This window comes from Pseudophryne corroboree, chromosome 2, assembly GCF_028390025.1.
Source record: "Pseudophryne corroboree isolate aPseCor3 chromosome 2, aPseCor3.hap2, whole genome shotgun sequence".
Taxonomy (NCBI): domain Eukaryota; kingdom Metazoa; phylum Chordata; class Amphibia; order Anura; family Myobatrachidae; genus Pseudophryne; species Pseudophryne corroboree.
Genome location: NC_086445.1, coordinates 170,836,236 through 170,854,673, shown reverse-complemented (window position 1 = coordinate 170,854,673; position 18,438 = coordinate 170,836,236). Strand labels below are relative to the sequence as shown.

At 47.0% G+C, this 18,438-nt stretch overlaps 1 protein-coding gene and 1 long non-coding RNA gene across 2 annotated transcripts in view; one reads left to right on the top strand and one right to left on the bottom strand.

The window, feature by feature from the left end:
- The window catches only part of LOC135006307 (uncharacterized), a 63,520-nt gene extending 62,645 nt beyond the window's left edge, over positions 1 to 875 (bottom strand). The window contains exon 1 of the long non-coding RNA XR_010206545.1: positions 630 to 875. This is a non-coding gene — a long non-coding RNA (uncharacterized LOC135006307). The remainder of the gene's footprint in view (positions 1 to 629) is intronic.
- A 162-nt stretch (positions 876 to 1,037) lies between these two features.
- Positions 1,038 to 18,438, top strand: part of FNDC3A (fibronectin type III domain containing 3A) — a 591,400-nt gene continuing 573,999 nt past the window's right edge. Inside the window, exon 1 of the mRNA XM_063952008.1 lies at positions 1,038 to 1,126. The gene's annotated coding sequence lies outside the window, so the exon portion shown is untranslated. The remainder of the gene's footprint in view (positions 1,127 to 18,438) is intronic.

Sequence of the window (18,438 nt, the reverse complement as noted above, 5' to 3'; positions counted from 1 at the left end):
CTGTGTTCGATCCCTCTGGAGCTAATGGTGTCCAGTAGCCTAAGAAACCCAAGCTACCACCACTTAGGTAGGTTCGCTTCTTCTCCCCTTAGTCCCTCGGTGCAGTGAGCCTGTTGCCAGCAGGTCTCACTGAAAATAAAAAACCTAACATATACTTTCTTCCTAGGAGCTCAGGAGAGCCCCTAGTGTGCATCCAGCTCAGCCGGGCACAGAAATCTAACTGAGGCTTGGAGGAGGGTCATAGGGGGAGGAGCCAGTGCACACCAGATAGTCCTAAATCTTTCTTTAGATGTGCCCAGTCTCCTGCGGAGCCGTCTATTCCCCATGGTCCTTACGGAGTTCCCAGCATCCACTAGGACGTCAGAGAAAATACAATTTGCATAGGAAAATACAGGCAAATTGTGGTTTTGTCAAACTCCACATGAGCCCCAAATAGCATAGAGCCTGTCTGGGTGGTGATAGCTGTCAGCTGCAGTGTTGGTTTACTTTCTCTACAAATGTCCCTTTTACCCCACACAGCACTCATGTTACTATGCAAAGTGATTATTATGCTGGGAAAGAAATTGTTAGGAAGTGCTTGTTATCTGTAGTGCTGCTGCTGCTGCTGGAGGTACAGAACACATCCCCACCTCCTTAATGAGGTTCTACCAAGCGAGCAGCCCACCCCGTCCATACTGTGTACACATACAGTACACTCGAACCCAGCTCCTGTCTCCTAGCAACCGGCTCCGCTGCTGTCAAAAGGTCACTTGGCATGAGAAGGGGGTGTGGCCCGCCGCGCCACGCCCAGTCTGTGCTGTGCTGGGACTGAGCCAGGACGCTGCGTCAGGGGGAACCTCTTCGCTCTGCGCACTGACGTCACCAGTAGGGAGATCGCCCAGCAGCCAGTCCCTGAGCCCAGCGCTGTCTGTGACTGTGTGTTGTTGTCCCTGCTGCTGGGTATCTGCTGCTGCCGCCGCCGCCTCCTTTTCATCTCCCCGCTCCCCGCACTGGATGCATGTCAGACCGCGGTGCCGGATCTCAGGACCTCTCCCGGGACAGGCAGGGATGGAGCTGCGGGAGAGCTGTGTGTAGATGCTGGATGTGGAGGTGTGAGGAGCTGAGCCAGTGCGCAGGTGCCTGCAGGGTGAGTGTCACTTGTTGCTGCTGTGAGCTCAGTGCCCCTAGGAAGTGTGCGTGTGATACACCAGGGTTAATATTTACTGACACATTATATAATAACTACATGTCAGTAAGTGAGACTCAGGTCCCAGTCACTGGTGCTCTGCATTATTCTTACTGATCACTTCCTTCTTTATCTTATGAAATCTAGCTTGTTTGTTTCTTACTGACAGCTGGCTCTTATGTATTTTAGTGATGGTTGCTGTGTCTATTGTGTGCTGTCAGCCTTACCTGCATAGATCACTTTCACTTGTTTACTACACTTGGAGACTGTTCTCCCTATAGGCTGGCTGCTGCTGTTTTCACCAGTGATCCCGGTTACATCTGAGTAATGCATGGGGTTGTAAGAGGTTGTTGTAAACTACTAGAGATATTACACCTGCATCGGTGTACAAATCATAGAAAAGATGGTATGACGTTACTGCAAATTGTATGAAAATAACTGTGCTTATTTATGGTAATTGCCATATACTGTATTCCTGTAAGTATGAGGGAGGGGGTCTGGTTCCCGAAACCCCTCTCCTCTTGCCAAGTGGCTTAATTTATGACAATAGCAATGATGCAATGATATATAATACAAATACTAGAGGTGCTGTCACATCATGCAGTTTAAGGTACAAAGCAGAGCTGCTGCGCATGCCCAGTGTAGCAGCTTTATCTACCAAGTTTGCTGTGAGTGGAGCTGAGTCCTCAATCAGTGCAATGGACCAGAGAGCAGCTACCAGGTAGAAGAGACAGGAGCAGTGGTGCAAGTATGTGGGTACGGCGTACCCTTAAGAATTTAGCCGTGGGTATGCTGTACCCACGGCTTAATGGCTTCATGTACACCTGGCACTGGGGGGGTCATGTATACCTGCCACTGGGAGCATATCTGGCACTGAAGGGACATGTGTACCTGGCACTGGGGGCATAGCTGGCACTGGGAGCATATCTGGCACTGGGGGGACATGTGTACCTGGCACTAGGGGCTTATCTGGCACTGGGGGAACGTGTACCTGGCACTGGGGGGACGTGTACTTGGCACTGGGGGCATATCTGGCACTGGGGGGACATGTGTACCTGGCACTAGGGGCATATCTGGCACTGGGGGGACATGTGTACCTGGCACTAAGGGCTTATCTGGCACTGGGGGGACGTGTACCTGGCACTGGGGGCATATCTGGCACTGGGGGCATATCTGGCACTGGGGGGACATGTGTACCTGGCACTGGGGGCATATCTGGCACTGGGGGGGGCATGTGTATCTGGCACTGGGGGCATATCTGGTACTACGGGGACATGTGTATCTGGCACTGGGGCATATCTGGCACTGGGGGGGACATGTGTATCTGACACTGGGGCATATCTGGTACTACGGGGACATGTGTATCTGGCACTGGGGGAATTTCTGTATCTGGCATTGGGGGCATATCTGGCACTATGGGGGAATTTGTGTATCTGGCACTGGGGGGCAATGTATATCTGGCACTCTGGGGGCATTTATGTATCTGGCACTGTGATGCAATGTATATTTGGCACTCTGGGGGCATTTGTGTATCTGGCACAGATACACTGATCACTTCCTTCTTTATCTTATGAAATCTAGCTTGTTTGTTTCTTACTGACAGCTGGCTCTTATGTATTTCAGTGATGGTTGCTGTGTCTATTGTGTGCTGTCAGCCTTACCTGCATAGATCACTTTCACTTGTTTACTACACTTGGAGACTGTTCTCCCTATAGGCTGGCTGCTGCTGTTTTCACCAGTGATCCCGGTTACATCTGAGTAATGCATGGGGTTGTAAGAGGTTGTTGTAAACTACTAGATATATTACACCTGCATCGGTGTACAAATCATAGAAAAGATGGTGTGACGTTACTGCAAATTGTATGAAAATAACTGTGCTTATTTATGGTAATTGCCATATACTGTATTCCTGTAAGTATGAGGGAGGGGGTCTGGTTCCCGAAACCCCTCTCCTCTTGCCAAGTGGCTTAATTTATGACAATAGCAATGATGCAATGATATATAATTCAAATACTAGAGGTGCTGTCACATCATGCAGTTTAAGGTACAAAGCAGAGCTGCTGCGCATGCCCAGTGTAGCAGCTTTATCTACCAAGTTTGCTGTGAGTGGAGCTGAGTCCTCAATCGGTGCAATGGACCAGAGAGCAGCTACCAGGTAGAAGAGACAGGAGCAGTGGTGCAAGTATGTGGGTACGGGTGGGTACGGCGTACCCTTAAGAATTTAGCCGTGGGTATGCTGTACCCACGGCTTAATGGCTTCATGTACACCTGGCACTGGGGGCATATCTGGCACTGGGGGGTCATGTATACCTGCCACTGGGAGCATATCTGGCACTGAAGGGACATGTGTACCTGGCACTGGGGGCATATCTGGCACTTGGGGGGCATAGCTGGCACTGGGAGCATATCTGGCACTGGGGGGACATGTGTACCTGGCACTGGGGGGACGTGTACCTGGCACTGGGGGGACATCTGGCACTGGGGGGACATGTGTACCTGGCACTAGGGGCTTATCTGGCACTGGGGGGACGTGTACCTGGCACTTGGGGGGCATATCTGGCACTTGGGGGGCATAGCTGGCACTGGGAGCATATCTGGCACTGGGGGGACATGTGTACCTGGCACTGGGGGAACGTGTACCTGGCACTGGGGGGACATGTGTACCTGGCACTGGGGGGACATGTGTACCTGGCACTGGGGGCATATCTGGCACTGGGGGCATATCTGGCACTGGGGGGACATGTGTACCTGGCACTGGGGGCATATCTGGCACTGGGGGCATATCTGGCACTGGGGGGACATGTGTACCTGGCACTGGGGGCATATCTGGCACTGGGGGGACATGTGTACCTGGCACTGGGGGGACGTGTACCTGGCACTGGGGGCATATCTGGCACTGGGGGGACATGTGTACCTGGCACTGGGGGCATATCTGGCACTGGGGGCATATCTGGCACTGGGGGGACATGTGTACCTGGCACTAGGGGCTTATCTGGCACTGGGGGGACGTGTACCTGGCACTTGGGGGGCATATCTGGCACTTGGGGGGCATAGCTGGCACTGGGAGCATATCTGGCACTGGGGGGACGTGTACCTGGCACTAGGGGCTTATCTGCCACTGGGGGAACGTGTACCTGGCACTGGGGGGACATGTGTACCTGGCACTGGGGGGACATGTGTACCTGGCACTGGGGGCATATCTGGCACTGGGGGCATATCTGGCACTGGGGGGACATGTGTACCTGGCACTGGGGGCATATCTGGCACTGGGGGCATATCTGGCACTGGGGGGACATGTGTACCTGGCACTGGGGGCATATCTGGCACTGGGGGCATATCTGGCACTGGGGGGACATGTGTACCTGGCACTGGGGGGACGTGTACCTGGCACTGGGGGCATATCTGGCACTGGGGGGACATGTGTACCTGGCACTGGGGGCATATCTGGCACTGGGGGGGACATGTGTATCTGGCACTGGGGCATATCTGGTACTACGGGGACATGTGTATCTGTCACTGGGGGCATTTCTGTATCTGGCATTGGGGGCATATCTGGCACTATGGGGGAATTTGTGTATCTGGCACTGGGGGGCAATGTATATCTGGCACTCTGGGGGCATTTATGTATCTGGCACTGTGATGCAATGTATATTTGGCACTCTGGGGGCATTTGTGTATCTGGCACAGTGAGGCAATGTATATCTGGCACTGTGGGGCAACGTGTATCTGGCACTATTGGGGTCATATGTGTATCTGCCCCTCCCCCCATATGTGCATTTCAATTGGCCACGCCCCATGTGGCATTTGGCCACACCCATTTTTTGGCGCGCGCGCCTTCGACGCGTGCACACAGTACCTGTAAGACATATTTTTTTATACTTGCACCACTGGACAGGAGCCTTATGATATGGGAGAATGTGTGCTTAGAAAGTGCAGAACTGGTTCTATTATGTTTGTGTATTTATTACGTTTTCTTTCCTTTTCCTGACCACTTACTTATATTATTTAAATACAGCCTATACTGTAGACCATCTATAATGTTAAATATTATTACTGTATTTCATACAGTAACCAGTGTATAAAAAGATCAATGTGAACATTAATGTCCAGGGTCTGTACTAGGTACTTCTACTGCTCCCCGAGACTCCCACACTTGCTCCAATGTTCTACAGAGTGGGAGATTATGGACTGCATTTGGAAAGCCCCCTCTAGAAATCCTGCGTTTGCCACTGCTGCTGCACCATGCCAGCCTGTGCCACATCGCTTAGTGGGGCAGATGTATTAAGGGGGGTACACATGGAGAGACCTGTGCTTAAATTCTAAGCAATCTGACTAGATTACTTAGAAATTAAGCACGGATCTCTCTGTGTGTATGCCCATAGCGATGCGCGGCCCCGCGCGTTGCTTTCGCTGACTCTGCCATGTCTAGATGATTGCTCATTTCATCACGCTGTGTACTGAGTGGGGGGAGAGATGTGTGCTGAGCGGTGTGTGCTGAGCAGGGGAGAGATGTGCTGAGCGGTGTGTGCTGAGCAGGGGAGAGATGTGTGCTGAGCGGTGTGTGCTAGATCGCTCAGCACACATCTCCCCATGTGTACGGGGCTTTAAGCCTGGAGAAGTGATAAAGCAGTGATAAGTGGAAGGTGTTAACGCACCAGCCAATCAGCTCCTGATTGTCATTTTTCAAACCCGTAATGATTGGCTGGTGTGTTATCACCTTACACTTATCACTGCTTTATCACTTCTCCAGGCTTAATACATCTGCCCCTGTGTCTGGACAGTCCCTGGGGCCAGATAGCAATATCTAATGAGAGAAAATAATTACTGGCGATGCCTTGCTTTTACCAGCCCAAAATTTGACTGACTGGCTCCTCACCTCTACATTATTTAACATTGTTTAGCATTTAGCATGTTTATTTGAATGTTATTCCTTTCAGTTTCATTTACGATACAAAGTTTAACTTTCCTTTCCTGTTTTAAAATGATCGTTATTGTTTTGTTTAATAGCATTACTGCCTGGCTAAATTAACAGGAACTTTCTCAGAGCTGGTTTGTTCTGTCCTGGTTATGGTTTCAAATTGTCCAGGAAGATCTCATCAGCTCATCTTGAAATGTCCTCAGCTGTATAAGTGACATTCCTATAGCATTCGCAAGGGGCTGCGTTCCGCTCGCCACCCGTGTCGGGACTGTGTGGTCAGGATTCCGGCGTCGGTATTTTGACCGCCGGGATCCCGTCCAGCGGGATTTAGTACTGATCCTAAAGTACGGTAAGTTAAGATATTTGACAAAGTATAATCGCTATCACCTCAAACTATCTCCTGGGTGATAGTAGTGTTAAGCTCACATGTATTCCTTGCAGTGCTCTTCATTTAGCTAATACCTCTTTCACACCAAGCTTCTGTCGCGTGTTATTACCAGGGCAACCCGGTTGCTGACTTGGTGTGAGAGGGTCAGCCCGGGTTGTGTTACCCAGGAATTTGATCCTGGTTGCGACCACTTTTGAACCCAGCACCAACTTGGGTAGACTGTGGTGTGGGGTGGTATTCATGTGACCGGCGGTCGGGAGACCGACAGTCACATGACCTCCTCCACCATCCCGACCCCTCACTATCCCGATGGTCTGCATGCCGACCAACAGGGACTATTTCCACTCGTGGGTGTCCACGACGCCCATAGAGTGGGAATAGAACCCGTGGCGACCGCAGGTCGCCACCGAGCCCGCAAGGGGCTTGCTGCACTCGCCCCTCCCCGCCGGGATCCCGGCGTCGGTAAGCTGACTGGCGGTCTCCTGACCGCCGGTCAGCCATACTACACCCTGTGGTGTGAATGGTGCAGAGAAGTGGATCACTGGAACTTGGAAATGACACAGCTTAAACCGTGTTTACTAACCTGATTGGACCCGGGTTTTGGTGTGAAAGGGGTATGTCTGACAGGAAGCATGTCATGCATAAGGGAAAAAGAGCATTATCCTGAATGAAGTTTGTCAAATATTGCATGACTAATAAAGTTATTTGTACAAATTACATATTTTGCATATTTTATATGGTTTCCGGTCTCTAGGTCGACAGTTTCTAGTTCGACCACTATTGGTAGACAGTAACTAGGTCAACAGGGTATCTTGGTCGACATGTTCTAGGTGAACAGGTCCAAAGTCGACATGAGTTTTTAATTTTTTATTATTTTATTTGAACTTTTTCATACTTTACGATACACGTGGACTACGATTGGGAGCCGAGCGCAGCGGGACACCTTGCCCGAAGAATGGCGAGCGAAGCGAGGTGCACTAATTGGTGTTCCCGGGCACTGTACGGTGAAAACAACACCAAAAAAGATTTAAAAACTCATGTCGACCTTTTGACCGGTCGACTTAGAGACCCTGTCGACCCAGAATCCCTGTCGACCTAGTTACTGTCGACCAACAGTGGTCGACCTAGACACTGTCGACCCAAGTGTGGTTGACCTTCAATACCACACGCATTTTATATATACTGGTCCTTGGATTACTGTTTTGATGTTAAGCTGAGCCCCGTTTTTGTGAATTGTTCACTTTGTTATATATTTCATGGTTTTGCTGACTGGAAGTTTTTTTCTCCCCGGCAAAAGTGTTCTTAGGAAACATCAGTTCACAGTATTTGGCATATTCGATTAGCCACACTTGTAGCAGTGCCTGGCGTTATTCCCTCCTGAGATGCAAACATAAATCTGCAATTTGCCCTTAACTGCTGAGAGCACTTCAACCCATAATTCTGGGCTCTAAGGGGGAGATTTATAAAAGCTTGGTGAGAGAAAATACTAACCAATCACTTCTGTCATGTTGCAGGCTGTGTTTGAAAAGTGTCAGAATCTGATTGGTACTTTATCTCTCCCTAAGCCTTGATAAATCTCCCCCATAACCTGGAATCTGTGGGTTAACGTGTGTTAGCTGAGGGTTTGCTGTAGGAGGAAATGGTTTTAGAATCAAATAGATTTGTACCTATCCTCCTCCTTTAAGCGCCATGGCTAATCCTCCTCCCTATAGCATAAGTCAATAATAAAATAATTGTTCTTTAGTATGCTACAAGATTCTTATTATTTAAACACAGTGAGGTCATCCTTGAGCACATCTGCCTTCATGCTCAGACCTGTGACTATGGCATACTTGTAGTAAAGTGCACGGATATGTCTACCGCCTGAAGCCGCGTCCAGTGCACATCATCTGGATGTGCTCCAGCATTGCGTGTATGTAGATAACTGTGTATATTCACCCATATGCATCTTTGCGGTGCTGTCGTCCTTATCTATTGTTCAATCTAGCATCCTGCTCCTGTCACAACCCATGAAGTTCCGCTTTCCTGCCTGAGGTGTCGCTCTCTGCTCTGGTGCTACTAGAACACTCCAGTCTGTATCTCAGTACTTTCAATTCAGTTAGACACTGTAAAGTTTTGTTGAACTATTGTACCGTCTACCTTTTACCTGTCGACCTATTGACTCTCTATCTAGTAACTGTAGATCTTTTATACCACACCCGAAATGCCTCAGCATCACCTGTACTTGTGTTTGATTAGTTGCGGAGCATGTGCAGAGTGATAACAGGCATGATACTCTCTGATAACAGGAGTACGTTCTACTTCGCCTCAGGCTTTTAGAATGTCGGTCAGCATGCTTTATATTTTAGCTAGACAGCAGCACACAGTGTATCAATCTTGGAACCAGCCTTGCAACAAGAACTTTCTATGTAAGCTTGCAGCATGTTTTCATTGTAAGTACCACAATGCTAGATTGCATCCTTTAACAAGGAATTGTAATCTGGCACTCCAGCTGCTGAGGAACTACACATCCCAGCCTAAAAGGCCACAGTTTTACTGTTAGGGTATGCTTGGACGTGTAGTTCCACAGCAGCTGGAGTGCCACAGGTTGCACACCCCTGTCCCATGAGATATATATGGTAGAATACAGGCTCTACAGGTTTGTGTTCATCCCACAGAAAACTATTTTTCTTAATGCTATATTAGATACAAAGAAAAATACCTTCTAGAGGGTACGGGTCATTGGGTCGACTCAACTTAGGTCGACATGCACTTAATCGACGTGAGTTTTTGGACTTTTTTTATGTAGTTTTTTTTGTTAAGTGACAGGGAACTCAATCAGTGCACCGTGTCGCTACCGCTGTGCTCGGCACAGGTTACCGCTCCCAATTGTAGTCCACGTGGATCGTCAAGTTTGGAAAAATCCCAAAAATGAAAATAAATAAAAAATGTGAAAAACTCATGTCGACCTGTCGACCTAGTACATGTTGACCTAATGACCATGTCGCCTTAATGCATGTCGACCTAATGACTGTCGACCTAAGTTGTGTCGACCTAACGAACGTATCCCCTTCTAGAATGATATTGTACCTCGCAAGGGACAGGATTTAACATGCTGTAACTGTGGCAATCAATATATCAGAGTAAAGCTAGGTACATACTATGCAATTTTTAGCCCGAGTAGGCATATATTGGGTCATTGTCCCAATAATTGCTTAGTGTGTAAGCTGCACCAGGTTCGGACTCTGTCCAAATCACGCAGACTTGCCTCCTAATGTAGCGTGATCTGTCTCGTTCATGTTGTTTTTTGTATCATTAGAAAAAATGCAGTGCGTGTACGGACCTAGGCCCGATGTGTAGTGTGTAGTGGGCCTGATTCCGATATTTCCGTTATTGCAGAACAGCTGAATCATCGCGATTATCTGCCATCTGCGTAAGCCGAAGCTTACTCAGACTAGCTGGGGCCGCTTGCGAAGTCAGGAAATTTGTGTCCTGCTATAGAGATCCTGGCCACGACACTCCCAGAAAGTGGGGCGACTTGCCAACGTTTCTGGAAATGCAGACAAACCCCACCCACTCTCCGCCCCAAACAGCCGCTGCATGTCAGTCATGCTGCAGCTTCCTTGCACTGTGTGCGAAGATGCGGGACTCGTTCTGCACCTACGCAGACTATCGGATTAGTTTATGTACTAAACCGATTCTGTCCCAGTGTACGGAGTCACTATTGGCGAGACGGTTTGGAAACGAAGGGTTCATGTAACACTAAATGTTTATCGCTGTGTATCAGCTGTTTTGGTAGGTCAGAATGGATCTACTCGTTACCATCGTTTGGCAAATCTTATAATATGTACCTAGCCTAATGCATTAATCATTCTCAGATCCGTAACTAGGTGTGTGCAAAGGGGGCACCGCACATGGCGCTGCAGGGTAGCTGATGGTGGCACTTGTCAATTATTTGTTTTAATTACTTTCACTTGCAGCTTCCCCCCTTTTTAAAGCCCAGCATCTCCTGACCGCCCCTGTCTCCTACCCTGACCCCTTCTGTCGCTAATACCTATACAACATTCATGAACTCAACTTGAGATTTCATTGTTATTCAGTCATATTGTCCCTTATTACATTTCAAGATGCTGACATACCTGGGATTCAATCCCATTGCCTGTGGCATTGCAGTCGGACAATCTATTCATTGAGCTATCTGCCCTTGCATACTGTAGAAAGTTAGATAATTCTAAGCTAGATAATTCTAACTATTTGAAGCTTACCTTGTACTTTGTGAAAAAGAAAAATCAGTATTGCAGCTGAGCAGATCTATGTGGTGTGTGACTGCAAGAGATTGGAATTTTTTTTTTACAAAGTACCAGTAGCTTCATTTAATGTTCATAGTTTTTATGCAGGCTCAATGAGTAGGGTGTTTGATCAGATTTCAGCAGGTCATAGGTTTTAATCCTGGGTATGTCAGTATATTGAAACGTGTTATTTAGGGTATTGTAACTGAATAACAACGAGCTCTCAAGTGCAGGAATGTGGCATAAAGATTTGTGTCAAAATCCATTTTCTAGCAGTGGTCTATAAATGTGTATTACACACACATTATATGTATGTATATGTATGTGTGTATATATATATATATATATATATATATATATGTCTGTGTATGTGTATCTGGGATCAATCTTGTCATGTCCCGTCCTCACAAGGCATGCGCCTTATGTCCCTATTGGAAAAATGGGTGGGAGGGGTGCCAATTTTCTCTCTGGCACAGGGTACCAAAACGTCTAGTTAGAGCTCTGATTATTCTCACATGTTTTCAGTGTCGGTCGGGGCATGAAGGGCTCACCGGGGGATGCAGTGGTAGGGACCCATGCTTAGAGGTGTGGCCATCCTCCAAAGGGGGTGTGTCCGGCTCTAATGGCTTACACAGTCTGGATCCTGGTCCCTAGAGGAGGGGGTGCACCCTCAGGCAATGGGGCCCACCGGGGGTTTCCCCTATACCCCGGTGGGCCAGTCCCCGGCCCTGAATGTATTTACTGCTGCACTGTAAAACCTGTTGCATTTTCTATTTGCAGTTGGCTTTCTAAGATTTCTAGGGCCGGATTAAAATGTTCTGCCCCCCCCCCCCCCTCTCGGCCGCGAAAAAAGAGTCCCGTTTGAGCACCCAAATTGGTCTTTTCACGATCGCGTCTATTACTTAGTTTTACTTTAGTTGCTTTGCTAACCCCAACAGTAATGGGCGCAATCAGCGCGATAACACGGGCCATTTTGAATATCGTCCCTCTATCTCCCGCCACTTTGGACAGGATATAGGGGGTGCGATAAAGTTTGAATTCCCTCCCCCACCCATTGGCTCCATAGAGAAGGAGTTAGCAGTCTGTGGTTCTCTAGCTGTTGTGCACTACAGGTAGCAGTATGCTCTGTCTGGTGGGAAATACAGGAACTTGTAGCTTCATAATATCTGCCTGCCCTGGAGAATGCTTTCAAATTCCATTGTCATATTAGAGACCTTGGATGCTAGAGGTTTCAGTAGAAGGCTGTGTTTGTTATCTACTTGCTTCCGGCTACAAATTGCATAATATAAGCCAGATCTTGACAAATTTCCTCAAAAAGTCCTCGTCAGCAAGTTTTAGTAAATAATATTTACGGTATCTTTTTATGGCTTTTGGGTGGTGTCTGTATGTAGCTCGAACAAACATCTGGTATATATAGAGAGCATACAAGCATAATATACAGCAGTGACCAGGTTTTTGTACTTTCTGGTACGCTGCAGCTAAAGCAAAATATAAAAGACCAACACAAGCACTGAGCACGAGATTGTATTACACCAAATAACATTTGCATTCTTGCCGGAGGAGTCCCATCCTCTTCTTAATTGCCAACGAAAGCTTTCTACAATAGTCAGATCACTATTGATAGTTTTTTATTATGATTTTCTGCAGATGAAAGCCATTTTTTTTGGATTGATTGCTGCATACCTTCGCTGAATTTGATCCACGCAGCTTTTTGGCAACCATACACCAATCAGTTTTGGGAATGTTCCTTATCTGGCAGTGTGTTGAGCAAGTGTTAATAAACTGAATCTGTAAAAATTACGTTCTTATTATATATAGCAATGATACCCTGGCACACACAATTTAGTTTAGCCTGGAATTTTACACATTAAACTATTGATTTAAAAACCATTAACAAAAAATAAACTAAAAAATCTTTGCTGTATTCCCTGTTTAATCCAGGCAGTTCATTGCGTGTGGTATTTAATGGTCCCTCCTGTGTGTTCTACCCTTTTATTGGGTTGGGTATGAGATGCTGGCGGCCATTACATTAGAGGCCTATTGATTTATTTTCTAAGGAGTCTTCTGATCTTCTCTGTCTAGCTACCTCCTTTCAGGGCATCACTATACTGTAGTTTCAGTAGTCATTCAGTCTGGGATTCTGCTTCCAAGCAGTGAAGTGAAGAACGCTTGCAGAGAATTACCAGGGAGTGATCTGAGTCTGTCACACTGTACCGTTATGTTTCAGCATATTGTTTTCCATGTAAAATATTCCATATGTTTGATTAGTCTATTTTTCAGCATTAAACGTAAATGTGAAGTTTTTGTTTCTAGCAATTTTTTGATGGTTGGAGAAAAGTTAAGATATGGGCCGTCTAGTATGGATGCAAGTTATGTCCAGGCAGCGTGCTATGTGGGAAATTCAACTGTACATGATTTACGTCGGCGATGCCCGGCTGTGCACATATCGGCTAGTTATGGTAGTGCCGTCTTGGTAAGTTTTCCTTCACACCCCATAAACCAGCCATGCTGACGGGCATGATGTGACATTCCGATAGGGCATGTCGCATCCATTGCGTACAGTTAAATTCCCTACTATGAGGTCAATTCAGTTAACTCGCCCCTGCAAGTTTGTGTGAGTAAGTGTGACTATATGCCTCACAGGGCTTTGTACAAAAATCTGCAAGTCCGGAGAGAGATTGGAGAGGTGTTTCTGTTGGCCGCTACCTGAATAGACCCCCATATGTCTGAATGTCCCATAGCTAGTTTGGAAGCGGTGCGGGTGAAGAGGGTGTCATCCAAAGAGGGAACAGTTTGGAGGTAGCGACGACTGGGTCGTGTTTTGTGAAATGGAGCAGGTGCTAAGAGGTTCTTGTATTTCTTGCAGTAAGCAGTGGTGAATCCATAAGGTGCTGTTTATTTTGTGTTTCGAAGGTTTCTTTGGACATCATGTTTTCTTTGTCCCAGGCTTTCCTGGGTGTGTAGGACATGCTGGGCTTCTCCAGCATGAAGAAGCTCTAGCATGCCGGATAGGTCTTCTCCATGAAGGAATATGGTGGAGCAGGACACTGACCTCTGCATTAATTGCACATTTCCAGGCTTTGTCAATCCTGTTGCATACTTCCCAACGTTAGAAGTTCTAAATGTGGGACCTGGGCGTGCCTGTGCCTTACAATGGGTGGGGCCTCTGTTAGAGGGGAGGGACAGTCAGGATGAGGTGCATGGCCTCCATTAATGACATTAATTGTATTGACTGTGCATTTTTAGGTAGTAGTATTTTTATTTTTATTTATTTTAGTACGTCTATATGACCCTCGGAAAGTGAATTCAGTGGCCAAGTAACTAGTTAAGATATAGCTAACAGCATGTAAAGTAAGTCTTGGATTAAAAACTTGAGTCTTTATTAAGTTCAACTCCTTCCATCAGGACAAGAATACACAAAAATGTTATTGTTAAAGTGAAATATATATAGTGACAAGAAGTGAGAACCAGTTTTTAATAAACTGACCTTCTGCAGTCTTGGGGGCGATTCACTTGTTTGAGAGAATTGGCTCCTACAGTATCCAAAGGAGCTAATTCGGTTGTTTGCACAATCAGTCCTCCGCTGACCACGTTCTCATGCCTTAATACACGGGATCCTGTCTCTTAACTGTGCTGCAGTTAACGCATCCGGCCCCACAGCTCTTTTTTTTATACAGGCTTCTGCTCGCTCCTCTGGAGGATGCAAGCACAATAAGTGAAGCCTCAGGGCTGGTCGCCCAAAACATTTGCATGAGCTCCCAGCCGCTTTAGACAGGAGTTGAGTCTCTCATACAATTGAATCTCCCCCTTTTTGTTGCTTATGTAAGACCCAATTCTGTGTTTAATCCAAGCCCAAGAGTGGATGCTTCCCTTGATTATCACCAGATTGCATATGCCCCATGCGTACACACCTTCACAGAGGATAAGAGAGTGTTAGGTTAGCTCCAAGTGCGGCTGGTTAGTTCTATCCATTAAATGGGAATTTCTGAGTGGTTACTTTGTGGACTCATAGAAAAGTGATGTCTCATGGGAATGTCGCTGGCATATAGCCAGAACAGAGCAATGCATACACATTACGCATAGTGATGGATGGGTACTTGCATTAGTATACAATGGCAAGATATGCTGACACTTCTGAGTCTGGCTCAGAATCGGGCCGATAGTAGGGAACTTTCCCATTAGTCTATAAGTAATCCCTCGGATAAGGTAGCCTTTGCCTTACATTTTCTGTCTGTGTGTATTTGGAAAGGTCTTTTGGATTATGCTTCCATTGCAGCGCTTTTAAAATACTGTATGTCACTATGGGGCAGATGTACTAACCTGGAGAAGGCATAAGGAAGTGATAAACCAGTGAGATGTGCAAGGTGATAAAGGCACCAGCCAATCAGATCCTAACTGTTCATTTACATATTGGAGCTGATTGGCTGGTGCCTTTATCCCCTTGCACATCTCACTGGTTTATCACTTCCTTATGCCTTCTCCAGGTTAATACATCTGCCCCTATATTTGCTAAAGTTGTTTCTGGTCTCGGAGCACATTTTCTACATATCCAATAGGGTTGAACACAAGTAATTTAACCGGCATTGTGCTATAGGGCCTAATTCAGACCTGAGTGCAAAAGCAAAATCTTTCTCTAATGGGCAAAACCATGTGCAGTGCAGGGGGAGGGGGGATATAACATGTGCAGAGAGTTAGATTAGAATGGGTTATATTGTTTCTGTGCAGGGTAAATACTGGCTGCTTTATTTTTATACTGCAATTTTTAGATTTCATTTTGAACACACCCCACAAAAATATAACTCTGCACGTGTTACATCTGCCTCATTTGCACTGCACATGTTATGCATATGCTTTTTATATACTTCCAGGGGAATGCCGTCTATCCCTGGGGCCTTACCACTCGGAAGCGATTTAGTAGCTTATTCTGTTTCCTCTTTCGTGAGGGGAGCATCCAAATAATCTCTGGTCTACAAAGATAATGGGAAGACCAGCGGCAGTGACTAGCAAGTCATTCTGGCTGCAGGATAAACCAGAGGAGTAGATACTCCGAAAAAACGTCATAAATACATAGGGAGTTTTAATAACCATCAGCCATCATCAGTTCTGCGATAGTATTAGATGGTCATTCAGCATTGACTTCATGAGCCAGATAGCTACCTGTCCTATCAGCAGGAGTATAACGGGAATGGGAAGTCAATAACAATCGGCTATATTCCCGGTCCTGTAAATGAACAGCCCACTCTTCCTGAGTATCCAGCCACAAATTCCTAGCGGACTCCAATTTATCATTTAGATATGACTATTTCTAAAGTACGACATTTAATTTCATGTTCAAGAACAGTCTTCCTATAGCATAGCTTCAACTCAGGCACTCTCTTCAGTAAGATGGTATGCTTTTTAGACAAATTATTTGATTATTAATAATAGAAATAATTTTTACTTGAAAAACAACCCAAAAGATTCATTTCATGGGTCTTATCGGAGCATTTATTTCTCTATCGTCCTAAGTGGATGCTGGGGTTCCTGAAAGGACCATGGGGAATAGCGGCTCCGCAGGAGACAGGGCACAAAAGTAAAGCTTTTACAGGTCAGGTGGTGTGTACTGGCTCCTCCCCCTATGACCCTCCTCCAGACTCCAGTTAGATTTTTGTGCCCGGCCGAGAAGGGTGCAATTCTAGGTGGCTCTCATAAAGAGCTGCTTAGAGAGTTTAGCTTAGGTTTTTTATTTTACAGTGATTCCTGCTGGCAACAGGATCACTGCAACGAGGGACAGAGGGGAGAAGAAGTGAACTCACCTGCGTGCAGGATGGATTGGCTTCTTGGCTACTGGACATGAAGCTCCAGAGGGACGATCACAGGTACAGCCTGGATGGTCACCGGAGCCACGCCGCCGGCCCCCTCACAGATGCTGAAGCAAGAAGAGGTCCAGAATCGGCGGCTGAAGACTCCTGCAGTCTTCTTAAGGTAGCGCACAGCACTGCAGCTGTGCGCCATTTTCCTCTCAGCACACTTCACACGGCAGTCACTGAGGGTGCAGGGCGCTGGGGGGGGGCGCCCTGGGAGGCAAATGTAAACCTTTAAAAAGGCTAAAAATACCTCACATATAGCCCCAGAGGCTATATGGAGATATTTACCCCTGCCTAAATGTACTAAATAGCGGGAGACGAGCCCGCCGGAAAAGGGGCGGGGCCTATCTCCTCAGCACACGGCGCCATTTTCTGTCACAGCTCCGCTGGTCAGGAAGGCTCCCAGGTCTCTCCCCTGCACTGCACTACAGAAACAGGGTATAACAGAGAGGGGGGGCAAAATAAATGGCAATATATTAATATAAAAGCAGCTATAAGGGAGCACTTAATCATAAGGCTATCCCTGTCATATATAGCGCTTTTTGGTGTGTGCTGGCAGACTCTCCCTCTGTCTCCCCAAAGGGCTAGTGGGTCCTGTCTTCGTATAGAGCATTCCCTGTGTGTCTGCTGTGTGTCGGTACGTGTGTGTCGACATGTATGAGGACGTTATTGGTGTGGAGGCGGAGCAATTGCCAAATATGAGGATGTCACCTTCTAGGGGGTCGACACCAGAATGGATGCCTTATTTGTGGAATTACGGGATAGCGTCAACTCGCTTAAGCAGTCGTTTGCCGACATGAGGCGGCCGGACACTCACTTAGTGCCTGTCCAGGCGCCTCAAACACCGTCAGGGGCTGTAAAACGCCCCTTGCCTCAGTCGGTCGACACAGACCCAGACACAGGCACTGATTCCGGTAGTGAAGGTGACGAATCAACCGTATTTTCCAAAAGGGCCACACGTTATATGATTTTGGCAATAAAGGAGATGTTACATTTAGCTGATACTACAGGTACCACTAAACAGGGTATTATGTGGGGTGTGAAAAAACTACCAGTAGTTTTTACCGAATCAGAAGAATTAAATGACGTGTGTGATGAAGCGTGGGGTGCCCCGATAAAAAACTGCTAATTTCAAAGAAGTTATTGGCTTTATACCCTTTCCCGCCAGAGGTTAGGGAGCGCTGGGAAACACCTCCTAGGGTGGACAAAGCGCTAACACGCTTATCAAAACAAGTGGCGTTACCCTCTCCTGAGACGGCCGCACTTAAAGATCCATCAGATAGGAGGATGGAAAATATCCAAAAAGGTATATACACACATGCAGGTGTTATACTACGACCAGCTATTGCGACTGCCTGGATGTGCAGTGCTGGGGTAGTTTGGTCAGAGTCCCTGATCGAAAATATTGATACCCTGGACAGGGACAATATTTTACTGTCGTTAGAACAAATAAAGGATGCATTTCTTTATATGCGTGATGCACAGAGAGATATCTGCACACTGGCATCACGGGTAAGTGCTATGTCCATTTCGGCCAGAAGAGCTTTATGGACACGACAGTGGACAGGCGATGCGTAGAGGAGTTATTTGGGGTCGGTCTATCGGATTTGGTGGCCACGGCTACGGCCGGGAAATCCACCTTTCTACCTCAAGTCACTCCCCAACAGAAAAAGGCACCGACCTTTCAACCGCAGCCTTTTCGTTCCTTTAAAAATAAGAGAGCAAAGGGCTATTCATATCTGCCACGAGGCAGAGGACGAGGGAAGAGACAGCAACAGGCAGCTCCTTCCCAGGAACAGAAGCCCTCCCCGGCTTCTACAAAAGCCTCAGCATGACGCTGGGGCTTCGCAAGC